This window comes from Pimephales promelas, chromosome 3 (genome assembly GCF_988280905.1).
Source record: "Pimephales promelas chromosome 3, fPimPro1.hap1.1, whole genome shotgun sequence".
Taxonomy (NCBI): Eukaryota; Metazoa; Chordata; class Actinopteri; order Cypriniformes; family Leuciscidae; genus Pimephales; species Pimephales promelas.
In genome coordinates, this window is record NC_142771.1 from 45,475,437 (window position 1) to 45,495,436 (window position 20,000).

General features: G+C 39.6%; 1 long non-coding RNA gene and 18 other non-coding genes across 20 annotated transcripts; 1 reads left to right on the forward strand and 18 right to left on the reverse strand.

Annotated features, from left to right (window-relative positions):
* Nucleotides 1-3,953: 3,953 nt before the first annotated feature.
* On the reverse strand, nt 3,954-4,072 carry LOC148985955 (5S ribosomal RNA). The gene has a single exon (XR_016166380.1). It is a non-coding gene; the product is annotated as a 5S ribosomal RNA (ribosomal RNA).
* Nucleotides 4,073-4,135: 63 nt separating this feature from the next.
* Nucleotides 4,136-4,254, reverse strand: LOC148985956 (5S ribosomal RNA). Its single transcript, XR_016166381.1, has one exon. It is a non-coding gene; the product is annotated as a 5S ribosomal RNA (ribosomal RNA).
* A 63-nt stretch (nt 4,255-4,317) lies between these two features.
* LOC148985957 (5S ribosomal RNA) lies at nt 4,318-4,436 on the reverse strand. The gene has a single exon (XR_016162265.1). It is a non-coding gene; the product is annotated as a 5S ribosomal RNA (ribosomal RNA).
* A 63-nt stretch (nt 4,437-4,499) lies between these two features.
* On the reverse strand, nt 4,500-4,618 carry LOC148985958 (5S ribosomal RNA). Its single transcript, XR_016166382.1, has one exon. It is a non-coding gene; the product is annotated as a 5S ribosomal RNA (ribosomal RNA).
* Nucleotides 4,619-4,681: 63 nt separating this feature from the next.
* LOC148985959 (5S ribosomal RNA) lies at nt 4,682-4,800 on the reverse strand. The gene has a single exon (XR_016162267.1). It is a non-coding gene; the product is annotated as a 5S ribosomal RNA (ribosomal RNA).
* A 63-nt stretch (nt 4,801-4,863) lies between these two features.
* Nucleotides 4,864-4,982, reverse strand: LOC148985960 (5S ribosomal RNA). Its single transcript, XR_016166383.1, has one exon. It is a non-coding gene; the product is annotated as a 5S ribosomal RNA (ribosomal RNA).
* Nucleotides 4,983-5,045: 63 nt separating this feature from the next.
* On the reverse strand, nt 5,046-5,164 carry LOC148985961 (5S ribosomal RNA). The gene has a single exon (XR_016164007.1). It is a non-coding gene; the product is annotated as a 5S ribosomal RNA (ribosomal RNA).
* A 63-nt stretch (nt 5,165-5,227) lies between these two features.
* Nucleotides 5,228-5,346, reverse strand: LOC148985962 (5S ribosomal RNA). Its single transcript, XR_016166384.1, has one exon. It is a non-coding gene; the product is annotated as a 5S ribosomal RNA (ribosomal RNA).
* A 63-nt stretch (nt 5,347-5,409) lies between these two features.
* Nucleotides 5,410-5,528, reverse strand: LOC148985963 (5S ribosomal RNA). The gene has a single exon (XR_016166385.1). It is a non-coding gene; the product is annotated as a 5S ribosomal RNA (ribosomal RNA).
* Nucleotides 5,529-5,699: 171 nt separating this feature from the next.
* Nucleotides 5,700-5,818, reverse strand: LOC148985964 (5S ribosomal RNA). The gene has a single exon (XR_016166386.1). It is a non-coding gene; the product is annotated as a 5S ribosomal RNA (ribosomal RNA).
* Nucleotides 5,819-5,881: 63 nt separating this feature from the next.
* LOC148985965 (5S ribosomal RNA) lies at nt 5,882-6,000 on the reverse strand. The gene has a single exon (XR_016162801.1). It is a non-coding gene; the product is annotated as a 5S ribosomal RNA (ribosomal RNA).
* A 63-nt stretch (nt 6,001-6,063) lies between these two features.
* LOC148985966 (5S ribosomal RNA) lies at nt 6,064-6,182 on the reverse strand. The gene has a single exon (XR_016166388.1). It is a non-coding gene; the product is annotated as a 5S ribosomal RNA (ribosomal RNA).
* A 63-nt stretch (nt 6,183-6,245) lies between these two features.
* On the reverse strand, nt 6,246-6,364 carry LOC148985967 (5S ribosomal RNA). Its single transcript, XR_016166389.1, has one exon. It is a non-coding gene; the product is annotated as a 5S ribosomal RNA (ribosomal RNA).
* Nucleotides 6,365-6,427: 63 nt separating this feature from the next.
* On the reverse strand, nt 6,428-6,546 carry LOC148985968 (5S ribosomal RNA). The gene has a single exon (XR_016166391.1). It is a non-coding gene; the product is annotated as a 5S ribosomal RNA (ribosomal RNA).
* Nucleotides 6,547-6,609: 63 nt separating this feature from the next.
* On the reverse strand, nt 6,610-6,728 carry LOC148985969 (5S ribosomal RNA). Its single transcript, XR_016162802.1, has one exon. It is a non-coding gene; the product is annotated as a 5S ribosomal RNA (ribosomal RNA).
* Nucleotides 6,729-6,791: 63 nt separating this feature from the next.
* Nucleotides 6,792-6,910, reverse strand: LOC148985970 (5S ribosomal RNA). Its single transcript, XR_016166392.1, has one exon. It is a non-coding gene; the product is annotated as a 5S ribosomal RNA (ribosomal RNA).
* Nucleotides 6,911-6,973: 63 nt separating this feature from the next.
* Nucleotides 6,974-7,092, reverse strand: LOC148985971 (5S ribosomal RNA). Its single transcript, XR_016166393.1, has one exon. It is a non-coding gene; the product is annotated as a 5S ribosomal RNA (ribosomal RNA).
* Nucleotides 7,093-7,264: 172 nt separating this feature from the next.
* LOC148985972 (5S ribosomal RNA) lies at nt 7,265-7,383 on the reverse strand. Its single transcript, XR_016166394.1, has one exon. It is a non-coding gene; the product is annotated as a 5S ribosomal RNA (ribosomal RNA).
* A 7,057-nt stretch (nt 7,384-14,440) lies between these two features.
* Nucleotides 14,441-19,724, forward strand: LOC120493089 (uncharacterized). 2 transcript variants are annotated; one of them, XR_016155242.1, is made up of 5 exons: nt 14,441-14,897; nt 15,731-15,810; nt 15,961-16,067; nt 16,338-16,441; nt 19,356-19,724. It is a non-coding gene; the product is annotated as an uncharacterized LOC120493089 (long non-coding RNA). The 2 variants fall into 2 exon arrangements; XR_016155243.1 differs by having other exon boundaries at nt 14,445-14,897; nt 16,004-16,067.
* The last annotated feature ends 276 nt before the right edge of the window (nt 19,725-20,000 follow it).

Genomic DNA, 20,000 nt, shown 5'->3' on the forward strand with positions numbered 1-20,000 from the left:
CCCACATTTCATCTCTAACTTTCTTCTCATTTTTCCCCATTAAAATTCCTAAAATCCTCATTTCTTCTACTTCCTTGAACTTAAAACAATCCCTTAAAATCATTGCTTCACCAAATCTCATATATACTGTCTTATCCTCATTTACTTTACCTCCCGATCCTTTACAATAGTCTTCTACACACTTCATAACTTCTTTGACGCTCTCCTTTCCTTTTACTATTATCGTTGTATCATCAGCATATTGAAAAACCTTCCCTTCTGCTTTTTTTTCCTCAATTTCAATACCAGTTATTTCTTCTTTTTGCTTTATCGCCAATCCCAACGGCTCTGATACAAGTGAATATAATAATGCTGAAAGCGGACAACCCTGTCTTATTGATCTTGTGATTTTAAAACACTCTGTTAAAAAACCATTACATTTTATTCTTGTTAAAGCACCCTTATATAAAATCTTTATCCATTTGATAAAATCTCCCCCGAAACCAAATTCCTTTAAAACATCAAATAAAAACCGGTGTTCCACTCTATCAAAAGCTTTTTCAAAATCAAGACTTATTACATATCCATTTTCATTCTTTTCTTTCATGTACCATATTGTGTCTCTTATGCTCATTGTCGTATCCGCTATATCCCTTCCTTTTACTCCGTACGCTTGGTTTGTTTTGATTATACTTGGCATTACTTCTTTTAACCTGTTTGCTAAAACTTTTGCTAAGATTTTAAAATCTGTGTTCAGCATTGTGATCGGTCTGTAGTTTTTTAAATCTACCTTTTCTCCCTTACTTTTATATATCAGCTTTGTTATCCCCATCCCCATTCTTTCATTGACTTCTTCTTCTTCAAAAATTTCTTTGAAAACTTCCTTTAATATTTTGGTTAAAATCTCTTTAAAACATATGTAAAATTCATTTCCCAAACCATCTATTCCTGGACTTTTCTTTTTATTCAGCTGCTGTATTGCTCTTTCTATCTCTTCTTCTCTGATTTCTTGATTACATTCTTTTTTATCTTCCTCGCTAATTTTTGCTTTTATCTGCTTCAACAATTCCCTTTTTTTGTTTTCGTCTACACCCCTTGTAGTAAAAAGATTTTCATAAAAATCCTTTATTTCTTCTAAAATCTTTTCATTCCCTTCTACAATTTCCCCATTTTTTCCTCTTATCTGTTTTATCGTTTCTGCTTTTCCTTTCTTTTTTTCCAAATCAAAAAAGAACTTTGTGCATTTTTCTCCCTCCACCGTATATTTAGCTTTGCTTCTTAATCTCGCTCCCTCATATTCTTTTTCCTCTATTTCTTTCAGTTTTTCCTCCATTTCTTTTATCTTTTGTACATCTTTATTTCCTTTATTCAATTCTTCTTCTAAGCTTTCCTTTATTTCTTTTTCTTTGTATTTTTTGCATTTGCATATTATACTACCATACTTTATCGAAAATTTTTTTATTAAAAACTTTACGTTCTCCCACCATATTCTTTTATTTTCTTCATATATTTCATTTTCCCTTTCTTTTTCTATAATTTCTTTAACCTTTAAGATATAGTCTTCATTTTCTAACATTTTTGTATTTAAAACCCATATTCCTGGCCCTCTTTGCACTTTATTCCCGTCTATTTTAAAAAATAAAAACTTGTGATCACTGAAACTTGTGTCTTCATACTTAATGTCTTCAATAAAATCCTCCATATTCCTTGTACACAAAACATAATCAATTCTTGTCCTACACACAAACTGCCCTACTATTTGTCTTCTTGAAAATTCTTTTTTCTTTTCATTTCTTTCTCTCCACACATCTATCATATTATTTTCTCCCATTAAAGCTTTTAATTCTTTTCTCCCTGTATCTGTTCTAAAAACCATTCCTTCTGCCATGTCTTGTTTACTAAAAACCGTGTTAAAATCCCCCATCATTATCACTTTCTTATAGTCCTTTACAATACTTCTTAAAATATTAAAAAACTCTTTCTTTTCCTTCTCCTCCGTTGGTGCATGTACATTTACTAAAATCAATTTACATCCTTCGTAATTTACTTCCACAGCCATGCATTTCCCAATCTTATCTGTGTACACCACTCTGGTTGTATTAAAAGCATCCTTTCTCATTAAAAACGCCACCCCTCTTCCAAGCCTACCTTCCCCATTATTATATAAAATATCCCCTTCCCATTTCTTTTTATATTCCATCATCACACTCTCTTTCCAATTTGTCTCTTGTAAAACAATGACATCTTCTCCTCTACACTTTTCTTTCACTCTTTCAAATTTGCCCATGTCCATCAGTCCTCTTGCATTAAAAGTAACACAGCTTAAAACCATTAAAAAAAAGAAAAATAAATACCTAAAAACCATTAGTCTCCATTTTCTCCCTCAAGGTCCTTTAACACGTCATATCTGTTTGTACTTCCATCTCTGCTCCTTATTGTAGTCTTTTTTCGTGCATTTTCCAAATTTGGCTCAAACTTTGATGATCTTCTTCTTATTTGTCCTCTCACTTCTCTGTTGTTCTCCGTGTTGTCCATCTTTATTTCTTTTTTCTCCATCTCATCCCGATACCTTTTACCACTGTCCGATGTTCCCATTGCTGACCATTGCATGTCCTGTTCCATTGTTTGTTCTTTATCTTTATTGTTCTCTTGCTCTCCTTCTTCCTCTCTGTTGCTCGTTCCTTCTTCCATTTCTTTTTGCTGCATAACTTGTTCCTCTTGTACCACATCAGTTTGTCTTTCCTCCTCGTTGTTTCCTTCATGCACCTGTCCGTCCACCTGAAGCTCCCTACCTCCTTCCTCTTCCTCCTCCATACACACACATTTATTTAAAATTTTCTGACACTCCGGGCACCTGGCTGCATTACAGTCTCTTGCGAAGTGTCCTCTTTCTCCGCATTTGTGGCATTTAAAGTCTGGGCACTCTTTTAGCAGATGGTCTGGGCTCATGCACAGCCGACAGGTCTTCACCTGGTGACTGTGCATCACCCTAAAATACTGCTGCCCTTCTGCCGTTTCCAGCCTTGTGCTGTAGGGCAATGATGCCACCTCTTTCGGGAACCTTACTTTAAGGAACCTCGTTCCATCCTCGATTTCGGTGCCCGGGTAGCATCTTCTTTTAATTTTTGATATGGGATCAACTCCCCATCCCTCCAATTTTTCAATAATTTCTCTATCCTCCAGGTAGACGGGCAGGTGCATGAAGGAAACAACATAGTCTCTATTTTGCAGTCTTTTAATTTCACAATTTACTCCTTTTATGTTCAGTCCATCCATCAAATCCTCACATGTTTCTTCATTTTCCATTGTTAGTTCATATTCTTTACCTTGTCTTGGTCTTAATGCCAGAATTTTGCCATGTCCACATTTATCCACCACTGCCTTGATAATATCCGCCGCTCTCACCTCATTGACATTCTCCACATTCAAAATGATCGTTGCCTCCTTTAAATACTTCCTTCCTGCAAACTTGTCTCTCCCATCATGTCCAGCTCGTTGTCGATAATCCAGTCCAGTGTCGTTTGCCAAGCATTTCTCTCCAGCCAGTCCAGTGTCGTTTGCCATGCGTGTTCCTCTATCCAGTCCAGTGTCTTTTGCCGTGCGTGTTCCTCGAGCCAGTCCAGAGTCGTTTGCCGTTCGTGTTCCTCTTCCCGGTCCAGTGTCGTTTGCCATTAATCCATCCATTTTTGAGAAAAAATAAAAATAACCACCTTCCAGCCAGCAAAAGCTGCTGTTAGGTGGTTAAAAAAAACAAAAAAACAAAAAAAACTAACTTGAAGTAATAAAAACTCACAAAAACAAACACAAATAAAAGAAAACAAAATGGAGGAGAGCCTTCCTCTCCCAACTACTGCCACACAACTTCCTGGATCGTACCACTCGGGCGTTCTCAAGGTGGTATGGCCGTAAGCGAAATCTGCTGCCAAAATTGGGCTATTTGAATGGTTAGAACATTAGGTTAGTAAACTACATAAAGCTTACAGCACCTGGTATTCCCAGGCGGTCTCCCATCCAAGTACTAACCAGGCCCGACCCTGCTTAGCTTCCGAGATCAGACGAGTTCGGGCGTTCTCAAGGTGGTATGGCCGTAAGCGAAATCTGCTGCCAAAATTGGGCTATTTCAATGGTTAGAACATTAGGGTAGTAAACTATATAAAGCTTACAGCACCTGGTATTCCCAGGCGGTCTCCCATCCAAGTACTAACCAGGCCCGACCCTGCTTAGCTTCCGAGATCAGACGAGTTCGGGCGTTCTCAAGGTGGTATGGCCGTAAGCGAAATCTGCTGCCAAAATTGGGCTATTTGAATGGTTAGAACATTAGGGTAGTAAACTATATAAAGCTTACAGCACCTGCTATTCCCAGGCGGTCTCCCATCCAAGTACTAACCAGGCCCGACCCTGCTTAGCTTCCGAGATCAGACGAGTTCGGGCGTTCTCAAGGTGGTATGGCCGTAAGCGAAATCTGCTGCCAAAATTGGGCTATTTGAATAGTTAAAACATTAGGGTAGTAAACTATATAAAGCTTACAGCACCTGGTATTCCCAGGCGGTCTCCCATCCAAGTACTAACCAGGCCCGACCCTGCTTAGCTTCCGAGATCAGACGAGTTCGGGCGTTCTCAAGGTGGTATGGCCGTAAGCGAAATCTGCTGCCAAAATTGGGCTATTTGAATGGTTAGAACATTAGGGTAGTAAACTATATAAAGCTTACAGCACCTGCTATTCCCAGGCGGTCTCCCATCCAAGTACTAACCAGGCCCGACCCTGCTTAGCTTCCGAGATCAGACGAGTTCGGGCGTTCTCAAGGTGGTATGGCCGTAAGCGAAATCTGCTGCCAAAATTGGGCTATTTGAATAGTTAAAACATTAGGGTAGTAAACTATATAAAGCTTACAGCACCTGGTATTCCCAGGCGGTCTCCCATCCAAGTACTAACCAGGCCCGACCCTGCTTAGCTTCCGAGATCAGACGAGTTCGGGCGTTCTCAAGGTGGTATGGCCGTAAGCGAAATCTGCTGCCAAAATTGGGCTATTTGAATGGTTAGAACATTAGGGTAGTAAACTACATAAAGCTTACAGGACCTGGTATTCCCAGGCGGTCTCCCATCCAAGTACTAACCAGGCCCGACCCTGCTTAGCTTCCGAGATCAGACGAGTTCGGGCGTTCTCAAGGTGGTATGGTCGTAAGCGAAATCTCCTGCCAAAATTGGGCTATTTGAATGGTTAGAACATTAGGGTAGTAAACTACATAAAGCTTACAGCACCTGGTATTCCCAGGCGGTCTCCCATCCAAGTACTAACCAGGCCCGACCCTGCTTAGCTTCCGAGATCAGACGAGTTCGGGCGTTCTCAAGGTGGTATGGCCGTAAGCGAAATCTGCTGCCAAAATTGGGCTATTTGAATGGTTAGAACATTAGGGTAGTAAACTACATAAAGCTTACAGCACCTGGTATTCCCAGGCGGTCTCCCATCCAAGTACTAACCAGGCCCGACCCTGCTTAGCTTCCGAGATCAGACGAGTTCGGGCGTTCTCAAGGTGGTATGGCCGTAAGCGAAATCTGCAGCCAAAATTGGGCTATTTGAAGAAGAAAAAAAAGAGACTCTTTCAGGCTTTCTGAAGAAACTGAGAGACTATTTCAGGAATTTTGAGGGGAAAAAAGACAATTTAGGATTTTTGAAACATTTCATTGACTCTTTTTTTTTTTTTTTTTTTTTAAACAATAAAGCTTACAGCACCTGGTATTCCCAGGCGGTCTCCCATCCAAGTACTAACCAGGCCCGACCCTGCTTAGCTTCCGAGATCAGACGAGTTCGGGCGTTCTCAAGGTGGTATGGCCGTAAGCGAAATCTGCTGCCAAAATTGGGCTATTTGAATGGTTAGAACATTAGGGTAGTAAACTACATAAAGCTTACAGCACCTGGTATTCCCAGGCGGTCTCCCATCCAAGTACTAACCAGGCCCGACCCTGCTTAGCTTCCGAGATCAGACGAGTTCGGGCGTTCTCAAGGTGGTATGGTCGTAAGCGAAATCTCCTGCCAAAATTGGGCTATTTGAATGGTTAGAACATTAGGGTAGTAAACTACATAAAGCTTACAGCACCTGGTATTCCCAGGCGGTCTCCCATCCAAGTACTAACCAGGCCCGACCCTGCTTAGCTTCCGAGATCAGACGAGTTCGGGCGTTCTCAAGGTGGTATGGCCGTAAGCGAAATCTGCTGCCAAAATTGGGCTATTTGAATGGTTAGAACATTAGGGTAGTAAACTACATAAAGCTTACAGCACCTGGTATTCCCAGGCGGTCTCCCATCCAAGTACTAACCAGGCCCGACCCTGCTTAGCTTCCGAGATCAGACGAGTTCGGGCGTTCTCAAGGTGGTATGGCCGTAAGCGAAATCTGCTGCCAAAATTGGGCTATTTCAATGGTTAGAACATTAGGGTAGTAAACTATATAAAGCTTACAGCACCTGGTATTCCCAGGCGGTCTCCCATCCAAGTACTAACCAGGCCCGACCCTGCTTAGCTTCCGAGATCAGACGAGTTCGGGCGTTCTCAAGGTGGTATGGCCGTAAGCGAAATCTGCTGCCAAAATTGGGCTATTTGAATGGTTAGAACATTAGGGTAGTAAACTACATAAAGCTTACAGCACCTGGTATTCCCAGGCGGTCTCCCATCCAAGTACTAACCAGGCCCGACCCTGCTTAGCTTCCGAGATCAGACGAGTTCGGGCGTTCTCAAGGTGGTATGGTCGTAAGCGAAATCTCCTGCCAAAATTGGGCTATTTGAATGGTTAGAACATTAGGGTAGTAAACTACATAAAGCTTACAGCACCTGGTATTCCCAGGCGGTCTCCCATCCAAGTACTAACCAGGCCCGACCCTGCTTAGCTTCCGAGATCAGACGAGTTCGGGCGTTCTCAAGGTGGTATGGCCGTAAGCGAAATCTGCTGCCAAAATTGGGCTATTTGAATGGTTAGAACATTAGGGTAGTAAACTACATAAAGCTTACAGCACCTGGTATTCCCAGGCGGTCTCCCATCCAAGTACTAACCAGGCCCGACCCTGCTTAGCTTCCGAGATCAGACGAGTTCGGGCGTTCTCAAGGTGGTATGGCCGTAAGCGAAATCTGCAGCCAAAATTGGGCTATTTGAAGAAGAAAAAAAAGAGACTCTTTCAGGCTTTCTGAAGAAACTGAGAGACTATTTCAGGAATTTTGAGGGGAAAAAAGACAATTTAGGATTTTTGAAACATTTCATTGACTCTTTTTTTTTTTTTTTTTTTTTTAAACAATAAAGCTTACAGCACCTGGTATTCCCAGGCGGTCTCCCATCCAAGTACTAACCAGGCCCGACCCTGCTTAGCTTCCGAGATCAGACGAGTTCGGGCGTTCTCAAGGTGGTATGGCCGTAAGCGAAATCTGCTGCCAAAATTGGGCTATTTGAATAGTTAAAACATTAGGGTAGTAAACTATATAAAGCTTCCCAGCCAACATGTATATGTGGGCCCCACATGGTTTATGCTTGGGCTACGTGGGTACCAAGTGGGTATGGTCCCAAAATGGGCATCTTTTCTGGGGCCCACTTGGGTCAGCTACGTCGGTCCCACATGGGCAAAAATAAGTGGGCTCCCTATGTGGGTCCTAGTTGGGTCACTAATGGGAAATGAGGGCATGGGCTCAAAATGGGTAACACAAATGGGGCCCATTTGGGTTTATCAAATGGGTGAGACATTGGCAAATACAACCAGTCCCATATAGGCTGCCTGCGTGGGCCCAAGGTAGTACCCACATAGATAATCTCTATATGGGTTATGAATGGGAAAAATATATGGGGTCCACTTTCATAACCCATATGGGTCAGACATGGGCAAACACAATCAGTCCTATATAGGCTGCCTACATGAGCCCAATGTGGCACCCACGTTGGTAATCTCTATATGGGTTTTGAATGGGGCAATACATATGGGACCCACATGGCCAAACTATATCGGACAGACATGTGCAAACACAATCAATCCCATATAAGCAACCTATATAGGCCCAAGGTAGTTCCCTCTAAGGTAATCTCTATATGGGTTCTGAATGGGAAAAACATATGGGGCCCACTTTGATAAACCGCATGGGTCACATATGGGCAAACACAAACAGTCCCATTTAGGCTGCCTACATGGGCCCAAGGTAGTTCCCTCATAGGCAATCTCTATATGGGTTCTGAATGGGAAAAACATATGGGGCCCACTTTGATAAACCGCATGGGTCAGACATGGGCAAACACAAACAGTCCCATTTAGGCTGCCTACATGGGCCCAAGGTAGTTCCCTCATAGGTGATCTCTATATGGGTTCTGAATGGGAAAAACATATGGGGCCCACTTTGATAAACTGCATGGGTCAGATATGGGCAAACACAAGCAGTCCCATATAGGCTGCCTGCGTGGGCCCAAGGTAGTACCCACATAGATAATCTCTATATGGGTTATGAATGGGAAAAATATATGGGGTCCACTTTCATAACCCATATGGGTCAGACATGGGCAAACACAATCAGTCCTATATAGGCTGCCTACATGGGCCCAAGGTAGTTCCCTCATAGGTAATCTCTATATGGGTTCTGAATGTGAAAAATATATGGGGCCCACTTTGATAAACCGCATGGGTCAGACATGGGCAAACACAAACAGTCCCATTTAGGCTGCCTACATGGGCCCAAGGTAGTTCCCTCATAGGTAATCTCTATATGGGTTCTGAATGGGAAAAATATATGGGGCCCACTTTGATAAACTGCATGGGTCAGACATGGGCAAACACAAACAGTCCCATATAGGCTGCCTACATGGGCACAAGGTAGTTCCCTCATAAGTAATATCTATATGGGTTCTGAATGTGAAAAATATATGGGGCCCATTTTGATAAACCGCATGGGTCAGATATGTGCAAACACAAGCAGTCCCATATAGGCTGCCTACATGGGCCCAAGGTAGTTCCCTCATAAGTAATCTCTATATGGGTTCTGAATGTGAAAAATATATGGGGCCCATTTTGATAAACCGCATGGGTCAGATATGGGCAAACACAAGCAGTCCCATATAGGCTGCCTGCGTGGGCCCAAGGTAGTACCCACATAGATAATCTCTATATGGGTTATGAATGGGAAAAATATATGGGGTCCACTTTCATAACCCATATGGGTCAGACATGGGCAAACACAATCAGTCCTATATAGGCTGCCTACATGGGCCCAAGGTAGTTCCCTCATAGGTAATCTCTATATGGGTTCTGAATGTGAAAAATATATGGGGCCCATTTTGATAAACCGCATGGGTCAGATATGGGCAAACACAAGCAGTCCCATATAGGCTGCCTGCGTGGGCCCAAGGTAGTACCCACATAGATAATCTCTATATGGGTTATGAATGGGAAAAATATATGGGGTCCACTTTCATAACCCATATGGGTCAGACATGGGCAAACACAATCAGTCCTATATAGGCTGCCTACATGGGCCCAAGGTAGTTCCCTCATAGGTAATCTCTATATGGGTTCTGAATGTGAAAAATATATGGGGCCCATTTTGATAAACCGCATGGGTCAGATATGGGCAAACACAAGCAGTCCCATATAGGCTGCCTGCGTGGGCCCAAGGTAGTACCCACATAGATAATCTCTATATGGGTTATGAATGGGAAAAATATATGGGGTCCACTTTCATAACCCATATGGGTCAGACATGGGCAAACACAATCAGTCCTATATAGGCTGCCTACATGGGCCCAAGGTAGTTCCCTCATAGGTAATCTCTATATGGGTTCTGAATGTGAAAAATATATGGGGCCCATTTTGATAAACCGCATGGGTCAGATATGGGCAAACACAAGCAGTCCCATATAGGCTGCCTGCGTGGGCCCAAGGTAGTACCCACATAGATAATCTCTATATGGGTTATGAATGGGAAAAATATATGGGGTCCACTTTCATAACCCATATGGGTCAGACATGGGCAAACACAATCAGTCCTATATAGGCTGCCTACATGGGCCCAAGGTAGTTCCCTCATAGGTAATCTCTATATGGGTTCTGAATGTGAAAAATATATGGGGCCCATTTTGATAAACCGCATGGGTCAGATATGTGCAAACACAAGCAGTCCCATATAGGCTGCCTACATGGGCACAAGGTAGTTCCCTCATAAGTAATATCTATATGGGTTCTGAATGTGAAAAATATATGGGGCCCATTTTGATAAACCGCATGGGTCAGATATGTGCAAACACAAGCAGTCCCATATAGGCTGCCTACATGGGCACAAGGTAGTTCCCTCATAAGTAATATCTATATGGGTTCTGAATGTGAAAAATATATGGGGCCCATTTTGATAAACCGCATGGGTCAGATATGTGCAAACACAAGCAGTCCCATATAGGCTGCCTACATGGGCACAAGGTAGTTCCCTCATAAGTAATATCTATATGGGTTCTGAATGTGAAAAATATATGGGGCCCATTTTGATAAACCGCATGGGTCAGATATGTGCAAACACAAGCAGTCCCATATAGGCTGCCTACATGGGCCCAAGGTAGTTCCCTCATAAGTAATCTCTATATGGGTTCTGAATGTGAAAAATATATGGGGCCCATTTTGATAAACCGCATGGGTCAGATATGGGCAAACACAAGCAGTCCCATATAGGCTGCCTGCGTGGGCCCAAGGTAGTACCCACATAGATAATCTCTATATGGGTTATGAATGGGAAAAATATATGGGGTCCACTTTCATAACCCATATGGGTCAGACATGGGCAAACACAATCAGTCCTGGGCCCAAGGTAGTTCCCTCATAGGTAATCTCTATATGGGTTCTGAATGTGAAAAATATATGGGGCCCATTTTGATAAACCGCATGGGTCAGATATGGGCAAACACAAGCAGTCCCATATAGGCTGCCTGCGTGGGCCCAAGGTAGTACCCACATAGATAATCTCTATATGGGTTATGAATGGGAAAAATATATGGGGTCCACTTTCATAACCCATATGGGTCAGACATGGGCAAACACAATCAGTCCTATATAGGCTGCCTACATGGGCCCAAGGTAGTTCCCTCATAGGTAATCTCTATATGGGTTCTGAATGTGAAAAATATATGGGGCCCATTTTGATAAACCGCATGGGTCAGATATGGGCAAACACAAGCAGTCCCATATAGGCTGCCTGCGTGGGCCCAAGGTAGTACCCACATAGATAATCTCTATATGGGTTATGAATGGGAAAAATATATGGGGTCCACTTTCATAACCCATATGGGTCAGACATGGGCAAACACAATCAGTCCTATATAGGCGGCCTACATGAGCCCAATGTGGCACCCACGTTGGTAATCTCTATATGGGTTTTGAATGGGGCAATACATATGGGGCTCACATGGCCAAACTATATCGGACAGACATGTGCAAACACAATCAATTCCATATAAGCAACCTATATAGGCCCAAGGTAGTTCCCTCATAGGTAATCTCTATATGGGTTCTGAATGGGAAAAACATATGGGGCCCACTTTGATAAACCGCATGGGTCAGACATGGGCAAACACAAACAGTCCCATTTAGGCTGCCTACATGGGCCCAAGGTAGTTCCCTCATAGGTAATCTCTATATGGGTTCTGAATGTGAAAAATATATGGGGCCCATTTTGATAAACCGCATGGGTCAGATATGGGCAAACACAAGCAGTCCCATATAGGCTGCCTACATGGGCCCAAGGTAGTTCCCTCATAAGTAATCTCTATATGGGTTCTGAATGGGAAAAACATATGGGGCCCACTTTGATAAACTGCATGGGTCAGACATGGGCAAACACAAACAGTCCCATATAGGCTGCCTACATGGGCCCAAGGTAGTTCCCTCATAAGTAATCTCTATATGGGTTCTGAATGTGAAAAATATATGGGGCCCATTTTGATAAACCGCATGGGTCAGATATGGGCAAACACAAGCAGTCCCATATAGGCTGCCTACATGGGCTCAAGGTAGTTCCCTCATAAGTAATCTCTATATGGGTTCTGAATGTGAAAAATATATGGGGCCCATTTTGATAAACCGCATGGGTCAGATATGGGCAAACACAAGCAGTCCCATATAGGCTGCCTACATGGGCCCACAAGGTAGTTCCCTCATAAGTAATCTCTATATGGGTTCTGAATGTGAAAAATATATGGGGCCCATTTTGATAAACCGCATGAGTCAGACATGGGCAGACACAAACAGTCCCATATAGGCTGCCTACATGGGCCCACAAGGTAGTTCCCTCATAAGTAATCTCTTAATGGGTTCTGAATGTGAAAAATATATGGGGCCCATTTTGATAAACCGCATGGGTCAGACATGGGCAAACACAAACAGTCCCATTTAGGCTGCCTACATGGGCCCAAGGTAGTTCCCTCATAGGTAATCTCTATTTGGGTTCTGAATGGGAAAAACATATGGGGCCCACTTTGATAAACCGCATGGGTCAGATATGGGCAAACACAAACAGTCCCATCTAGGCTGCCTACATGGGCCCAAAGTAGTTTCCACATAAGTAATCTCTATATGGGTTCTGAATGTGAAAAATATATGGGGCCCATTTTGATAAACCGCATGGGTCAGACATGGGCAAACACAAACATTCCCATAAAGGCTGCCTACATGGGCCCAAAGTAGTTTCCACATAAGTAATCTCTATATGGATCCTTAATGCGGAAATATATACAAGTATAATTGTGAATATAATGAACTATGGAATAAATATAAATTGTGCATCTGTAAATGACTTCATAAACTATACACTTGTAAAAAAAACATATCTGTGCAATCATTAAAACATTTATATACAGTATATTTATGATTTACAGTATAATCCTTGTTAAAATACCACTAACAGTTGACCATATTTAGTAGTGAGGAAATTTCACAAATGGACTTATTCCACAGGTGGAAACCTATCATGGTACCACGCTTGAATTCACTGAGCTCCTGAAAGCAACCTATGTTTTTACACATGTTTGTAGAAGCACCTGCATACCTAGGTGCTTGATTTTATACAACTGTGGCCATGGATGTGATTGAAACACCCCCATTCAATAACTTGGATGGGTGTCCCAATACTGTTGGCAATAGTATTGGTATGTGGATACAGTATAGGCCACGGCTCTTCAAATCCAGTCCTGGAGTGTTGGCGTTCAGCAGATATTAGTTCCAACCCTAATCATTGACACTAAATATTCAAACTCAAAGTGTCAACTTTTAGTGGTTTAATTTTGTTACTGCAAACTTCTGAGTTACTGCAATATGCTTATCTCAATATAGTTATACAAATGGTTCAAAATATCCCGAAAATGGTCACTGTACAATATGAAGAACGGGTTACAGAAGCTACTTATCTATCAAAATATTCTAATGACTTGAGATGGCTAGAATAAATCAAACCCCTAGCATCAGCCAAATGCCCTTATTCAATGGAAATACTCAAGAGTTTTCTGGTCAGTCAGTTAGTGACAATGTAATTCTAGAGATTTTAAATATTGGTGTTAGGGTTAGGGTTTTGATTATTGAAAGAGACTCAGTCCAGATGATGAAATAGCCCAAGTAAAAAAAGTTAGAATGCAACATGCAGTGTTTGAAGGGAAAATCAAAACTAAATTCAAAAATCACATTTGCAGCGAGTACAGAATGCACACAATGTACACAATGTAACATTTTAATGCTAAACAGTTGATTTTTTTTATCTGTTTGTTGAATCAATGTCATGTCTTCAAGAAATCCATAACATTTAAATTATTATTATTTCTAATTATTAATTTCTAATTATTATTGTAGCATTTTATGATATTTTGATCAAAACACCACTTCAAAAATATAAATTTGTGTTGAAATAGAATCAGTATATTATTAACAATAATAAAAATAATGGATATAATTTCAATCTCAACAAGTGCAGAATAAACTTTTTTTGCTTTGTGCGATTTTGTTTGGGGTTTACAATTTTGTGTGTGTGCCTAAAGTTTAGCTTGCAGGATTACATTTTTATTCACACACTTTCATAAAAACAGTAATCAAATAATATAGCCTACAAATTAAATTAAACACGGATTTCTTAAAAAAAAAAATCATTACCACTTTTTTTTTTTTTTTTTAATCATTACCACTGAAACAATAGAGTGCCGAAGTGATGACGTCACTTTGTAGGACAACCCGGAAGCTAGCGGCGCATGGGTTCCCTCGGTAAAAAAGCAATGCATTTTCCCCATAGACTTTTGGAAAATCGCAAAAAATAAGATCTGTGTTTAACAGAGGGTTGTGACCCTTACACGTTTTGTCTAGCAAGATAATCTTTACAAGTTAATCCAAAATTTATATACATTTTGAAGCATATATAAAGATTTTAAAAAACACAATCAGACACAATAAAGTTTAAAAAAAAACACACGCAGGTTATAATTGTGTGTTCTATGTCATAGATCAAAACGTGAAAATATTTAGAGGCTCTGTTCACCAGAGACCTTATTTCAGGAGATTTAGCAAAAACCCATTCAAAAAACCCATAGGCTTTAGAGCGAGGGAACTGTAATGCTAAAATGCAAATTCACTTCTGCGTTTTGGCCTACAGAGTGACGTCGTAACTTCGGTTGTTTCACCTTCTTTGATCATGATTGGTTAATCTGACTGTCATCTATGTAACTGGCCAATGACAACTGTGCGCGCCTTTTTACTGGTCAAGTTTGAAAAATCAAATACATTTGAGTTGATGACGACGGCTGCTCAGCAAGATTACTCGGTCTTTCAATTATTATTTTGAACTAATTTGCGATGTGACATGTAAACGAAGGAGAACAGAAGATGTGAACACACAGAAGACGCTCAGACTGGATGCGTGAGATCCTGCAATATTGGCGATCAGGTAAGAGAACATTTTTCTGTCTCCACTATCATTTTAGAAAAACTGAGATCCACTAATATAAACGTTTAGGTATTACATTCAAATAAGTGGATGAGAGTGTTAATATAGTTCATGGTTGAATATGCAGATAAACAAAACGTATGTGAATGGAGTTCATTAACTACCCAGAGATGTTCTGTGTAACTTAACGTTAACGTTACATACGAGAGTTTTATAAACGGATAACGGACGTAGGCTACTAAGTTACCTGCAGTTGTGTTTGTAACGTTAACATAACGGGTAGCTAACCATATTTATCTGAAAGCAACGTTAGTGCTTCTGAGTAGCTGTATTTGATTGTGCTAAAGTGGAACTATTGCAAATATACTTTTGGTACACTTAATAGTGGTAACGTTATTACTTTATTTTTTTGTCGTAATATATATATATATATATATATATATATATATATATAAAATGTTCATTGTGTAATAAAGTCTTCTTAGGTGATGTGTCATTATGTTAATGAAATTGAAGTATAATTAGTATGAAATGTGTTCTAATATATTCTGGTAGAAGTTATTTATTTATTTACTAGGGAAGTAGAATCCAAATGAGTAAAGTGACTGATATATTGTGAAAAGCGCTATATAAATATGATTTGACTGATAAAACGGTCATCTCTGAAACACTGGAATCTACAGAAGAGTTGAGAAATGTTATTGGTCTAACGTTAAATCTCTTATATTTTAGTAGATGCCCGTTTCTAAATATTTTGACATCACCTCTTAAAAAACTGATAACTGCTAATGATAAGAGATTTGTTTATTTTTTTATTATTTTTATATATCAAGCACTGGAAGAAGATTTTTGGGGGGAGAGCAGGCACCCAACAGAGACAAATCCACCACGGCATGATTATCAACTTCATTATGTAAGTCAGTTTTAACCATTGCTTCTAAACCTTACATTGGGATTAATATATTATGTTGTCAAAAGTATTATACTCATCATCAAAAGTCATATCCTCTACCAGTGACAAATCTGAGTAACTAATTATCTTTATGTCTTTCTTCCTCTAAAGTGACAAAGAAAGGAGAACATGTCACCATCAGCCCTTTATTTAGTTCACGGAAGAACATCAAGGGAAAGACCCTCAGACGTGTCATAACAGGATAAATGTGGCTACAGGTAAAATTGTTTGATGGTTTGTTTGATTTTGGAGTAGCAATTTCTTTTTTTAAAGCTTTAATTGATGTGATGTGACATGTGTCCCCAAACTCGGAATTTGTGCTCTTCATTTCATCCATTCAAGTGCACACACACACACACACAGCAGTGAGTATTAAACACACACAGTGGAGACCGGGGAGCTATTGGGCTATTTTTCATGTTCTCTGAATGTTTTATAATGGCAAATGTTGGTACGATATTGATACGTTTTGTTTTAATATTGTTAAGGACGCATCACCCCACCCCATCCCAGATTGACCAAGGATCCAGAAGAGTACTGGCAATTTGGTGGAGGATTGCTCTTTATCTACTACATTGTACTGTCACTTCCGGTATGGATTTATTAACCTTGTTGAGGTGTTTTGATTGTACTTAATTTAATAAATTTTTCAAAATTAGATTTTACATAATTTAATTAGAGTATTTAGCCCATGATTTACTCACCCTCAAGCCATCCTTTGGTGTATATTAGCCCACGTTCTTCTTTCAGACAAATACAATCAGAATTTTATTAATAAACACCCTGACGCTTCCAAGTTTCGTAATGGCAGTGGATTGCAACTATTAGTTTAAAAAAGCTCAAAAAAGTGCATCCATCCATCATAAACTCCACACGGCTCCAGGGGGGTTAATAAAGGCCTTCTGAAGCAAAAATTTTGTTTGAAAAATATCCATATTTAAACTTTTTAAAGTAAAACAACTAGCTTCCAACTAAATGGCCATAAGCAGCCTACTTGCAAACTTATGCAATTGACCTGTGGCTAAGCCACGCCCCCTCCACTCACTTGGACAAACAGTCAACATTCGGGGACAGGCGCTATGGCAGACATTTTACAGGAGGCAATTGGTGATTTTTGGAGACAAAAATATTATATATCATCTCAAAGTCACCTTAAGGGCCTTAACTATGCATTGGAGGGTTATATTAATAATTTTATTGTTGAGAAGGTCGATGAAAAGCTTCAGCTCCAGGCAAAAATTTAATTTACAGGTCACAATGTAAACGTGATATACCGCATATCGTTGCCATCACCGTTTGGTGCTACAGTATTTACATGAATCATTCAGCACAACATTGTTAACATTTGTTATCTCGGTTATTTACAGATACGCTAATTAAGCTAAGTGACATGATGTACAAAGCAACTAGAAGGCTAACTTTAGTTGTTGTTGTGGTCTACCGCGGCGCATGACTTAATCGCATAACTTAATCCAGAGCAGACACTTATCTCTGTTGAGAAGTGGCTTGGGAAAGGGTAAAGAAATACACACCGTCGCCCAGTCTCTCGGGAACCTAGTGTCGGAGTTGTATGTACCCCATGCACACCGTTTGACCATTTTAAACTTAAAATGACAAAAAAACCTAATGAAAACTGACTAACTGCAATGCATTTCAATGGACGTGGAAGCAGAGAATGTCCGAGTGTATTAGGTTAGGTGCGCACTGGTCATCGTGTTTGACTGAATGGCTTAGCCATAGGTCAATTTGTGACGTCAGAAGTAGCGTAGTGCATAATGGTGTAGAGTAAATATCAACTTAAAACCACATAAGTTGCACTTTACACTTAAGTGCAATCTGTATGTTCGCTTGGCCGGAAGCTGGTTATTTTATTTAATAAAGTTTTAAATATGAATATTTGATAATGCTTTAGATTACAGCCTGGAAAGTACTGCGTAATTAAAGCGATTTAACAGCGTAACCTTTGGTAATTATAGTGTACCTATAACATACTTACAATATAAGTATAAAGGAACAATATATTAAGTTTGGGGAATAAGGAGGTAACAACCAGGAGAATTAAACAATTATTTATACTGTAAGTATTAAAGGACTAAAGGGTGTTTATCCTACTATTGTGATAACAATCTTACATTTGGGAGCAATTTCACCAGAAAATTGTACACTGCGTACCTTTCTGAAATAAAGGTGAACCAATACCTACTCTAAAATTACAGGCTTTTAAAAAAAATTACAGGGTACATATGCATTTATAAAGTCATCTTTTTTACATAAGTGCACTGAAACAAAAACTATTGCAACTTTTGCTTAAATATTGGGGAAAGATACACTTGTTTCATGTGGTGGTGCTTGTTACCCCCTTGTTCCATGTAGTTACAGGGTAAGTACAATAAAAATACATACACAGTTTTATATCACTGACTTGGAAACCTTTATTTATTATACAAGCACCACTTACCCTGTAACCACATCAAACAAAATATATGTCCCAGTATTTAAAAAAAATTGCAATAGTCTTAGCTTTTCTTGCCTTGAAACATGTTAGCCAAAACTTAAACATCTGCACTTTTGCTATAATTTTTTTTTAAAATATTAAAGAATTGTATAAATGCCTATACATGTACCCTGTCCTTTAAAAAAAGCCTATACAGTATTGATACACAATTTTTACAAAAAGGTTTGCAGTGTATGTACTCTGTGTAAGACTGTTGTATCATAATAGTAGAATAAGTAACCCTTATTTCTATAATACTTACAGTATTAATATATATTTTTATTTCTCCTGGTTGTTACCCCATTATTCCCAAAACTTTACCCATATACTTACATGCAAGTCCTTTATAGGTACACTATAATTGCAGAAAGTTACACTGTAAATTCCTCTTAATTACATAGTACATTCCGGGCTGTAATCTAAAGCGTTACCGAATATTTTTCTTACACAAACTCATGGCTTTGCTTCAGAAGGCGTTTAATAACCCCCTCCCACTGTATATGCGCTCTTTTGACTCTGTTGATGCCTTCAAATGCAGACTAAAGTCTTATTTATTTGTTCAGGCTTTTAATTAGGTACCTGTGTTACATGATATGGTCATGTACTGTCTATGCTTTTATTTTGTGTATTTTATGATATTAATGTTTTTGTTGTAAGGCACTTTGTTGCCTTGTACCTGTGAAAGGTGCTATATAAATAAACTTTTACTTACTTACTTAGTTAACCTAACCCTAATATCTGGCCGATTGATCGGAGCATTCCTAATTTTACTTTAAAAGTAATCATAAATCATTATACTTATTATGCATACTTTATAAACTGTTTTTTATTGATTTCCTAAATGCCCTTCCAGTGACATTCCAAAACCGTCACCATTCCTATATAATTTTTTTGCTGTTTTTTTTTTATCCTGAGTAGAAATTGTTATTCTGTCATAAGGTATTGTGACGTGTAAGTAACATGATTTTTCTAAAATCAAAATCCCTAAAAAAAAAAAAAAAATGTTTTGCAGAGGCTCTTAAGAAGACAACACAGATCAACTGGCAAGGAACTGAGAGGGAACTCTCAAAATAGTCCAGGACAAGAGATGGAGGAGGAGAGTGTCTAGATGCGCAAATGACTGTCTGCAGTGTAAGCTGTACTGATAAATGTACTGTATAGTTGCTGCTTCTTCTAACTGTCACCAATTTATATCCTGTTCAAATGTTCAGTAAAGACTGGGTCAAATACAGGTTCAAAATATGTATTTTAACAAATAGGTATTAAATAGATACTCTTTAATCTGACATAAATCTGCTTCTTTAAATATTGTCCCTGGAATTTCAGAATATAGCATAATATGATGATGAGTAATTTTAATAAAATTGAAAATATTTCAATATCACTGTGTGCTCTAATGCTTTAAAACTTGTTTGTGTGGTGTTGCTACTCATTTAGATGGAGCCCAGATGATCCCTAATTGGGCCACATGCACATGATTCCTAGTTGGGCCCCACCTAAAGCCCTGTGAAATCCTGTATAAAAGAAATCCTGAATCCTGAAATCCAGCAAGTTGCTGGGGCCAGCATGGAACCTATGGACAAACCCACTTAAAGCCCATATTTCAGCCCATATAGTAACCTTGTAGTACCCACAAAAAACTAAAGCTGGGACCAAG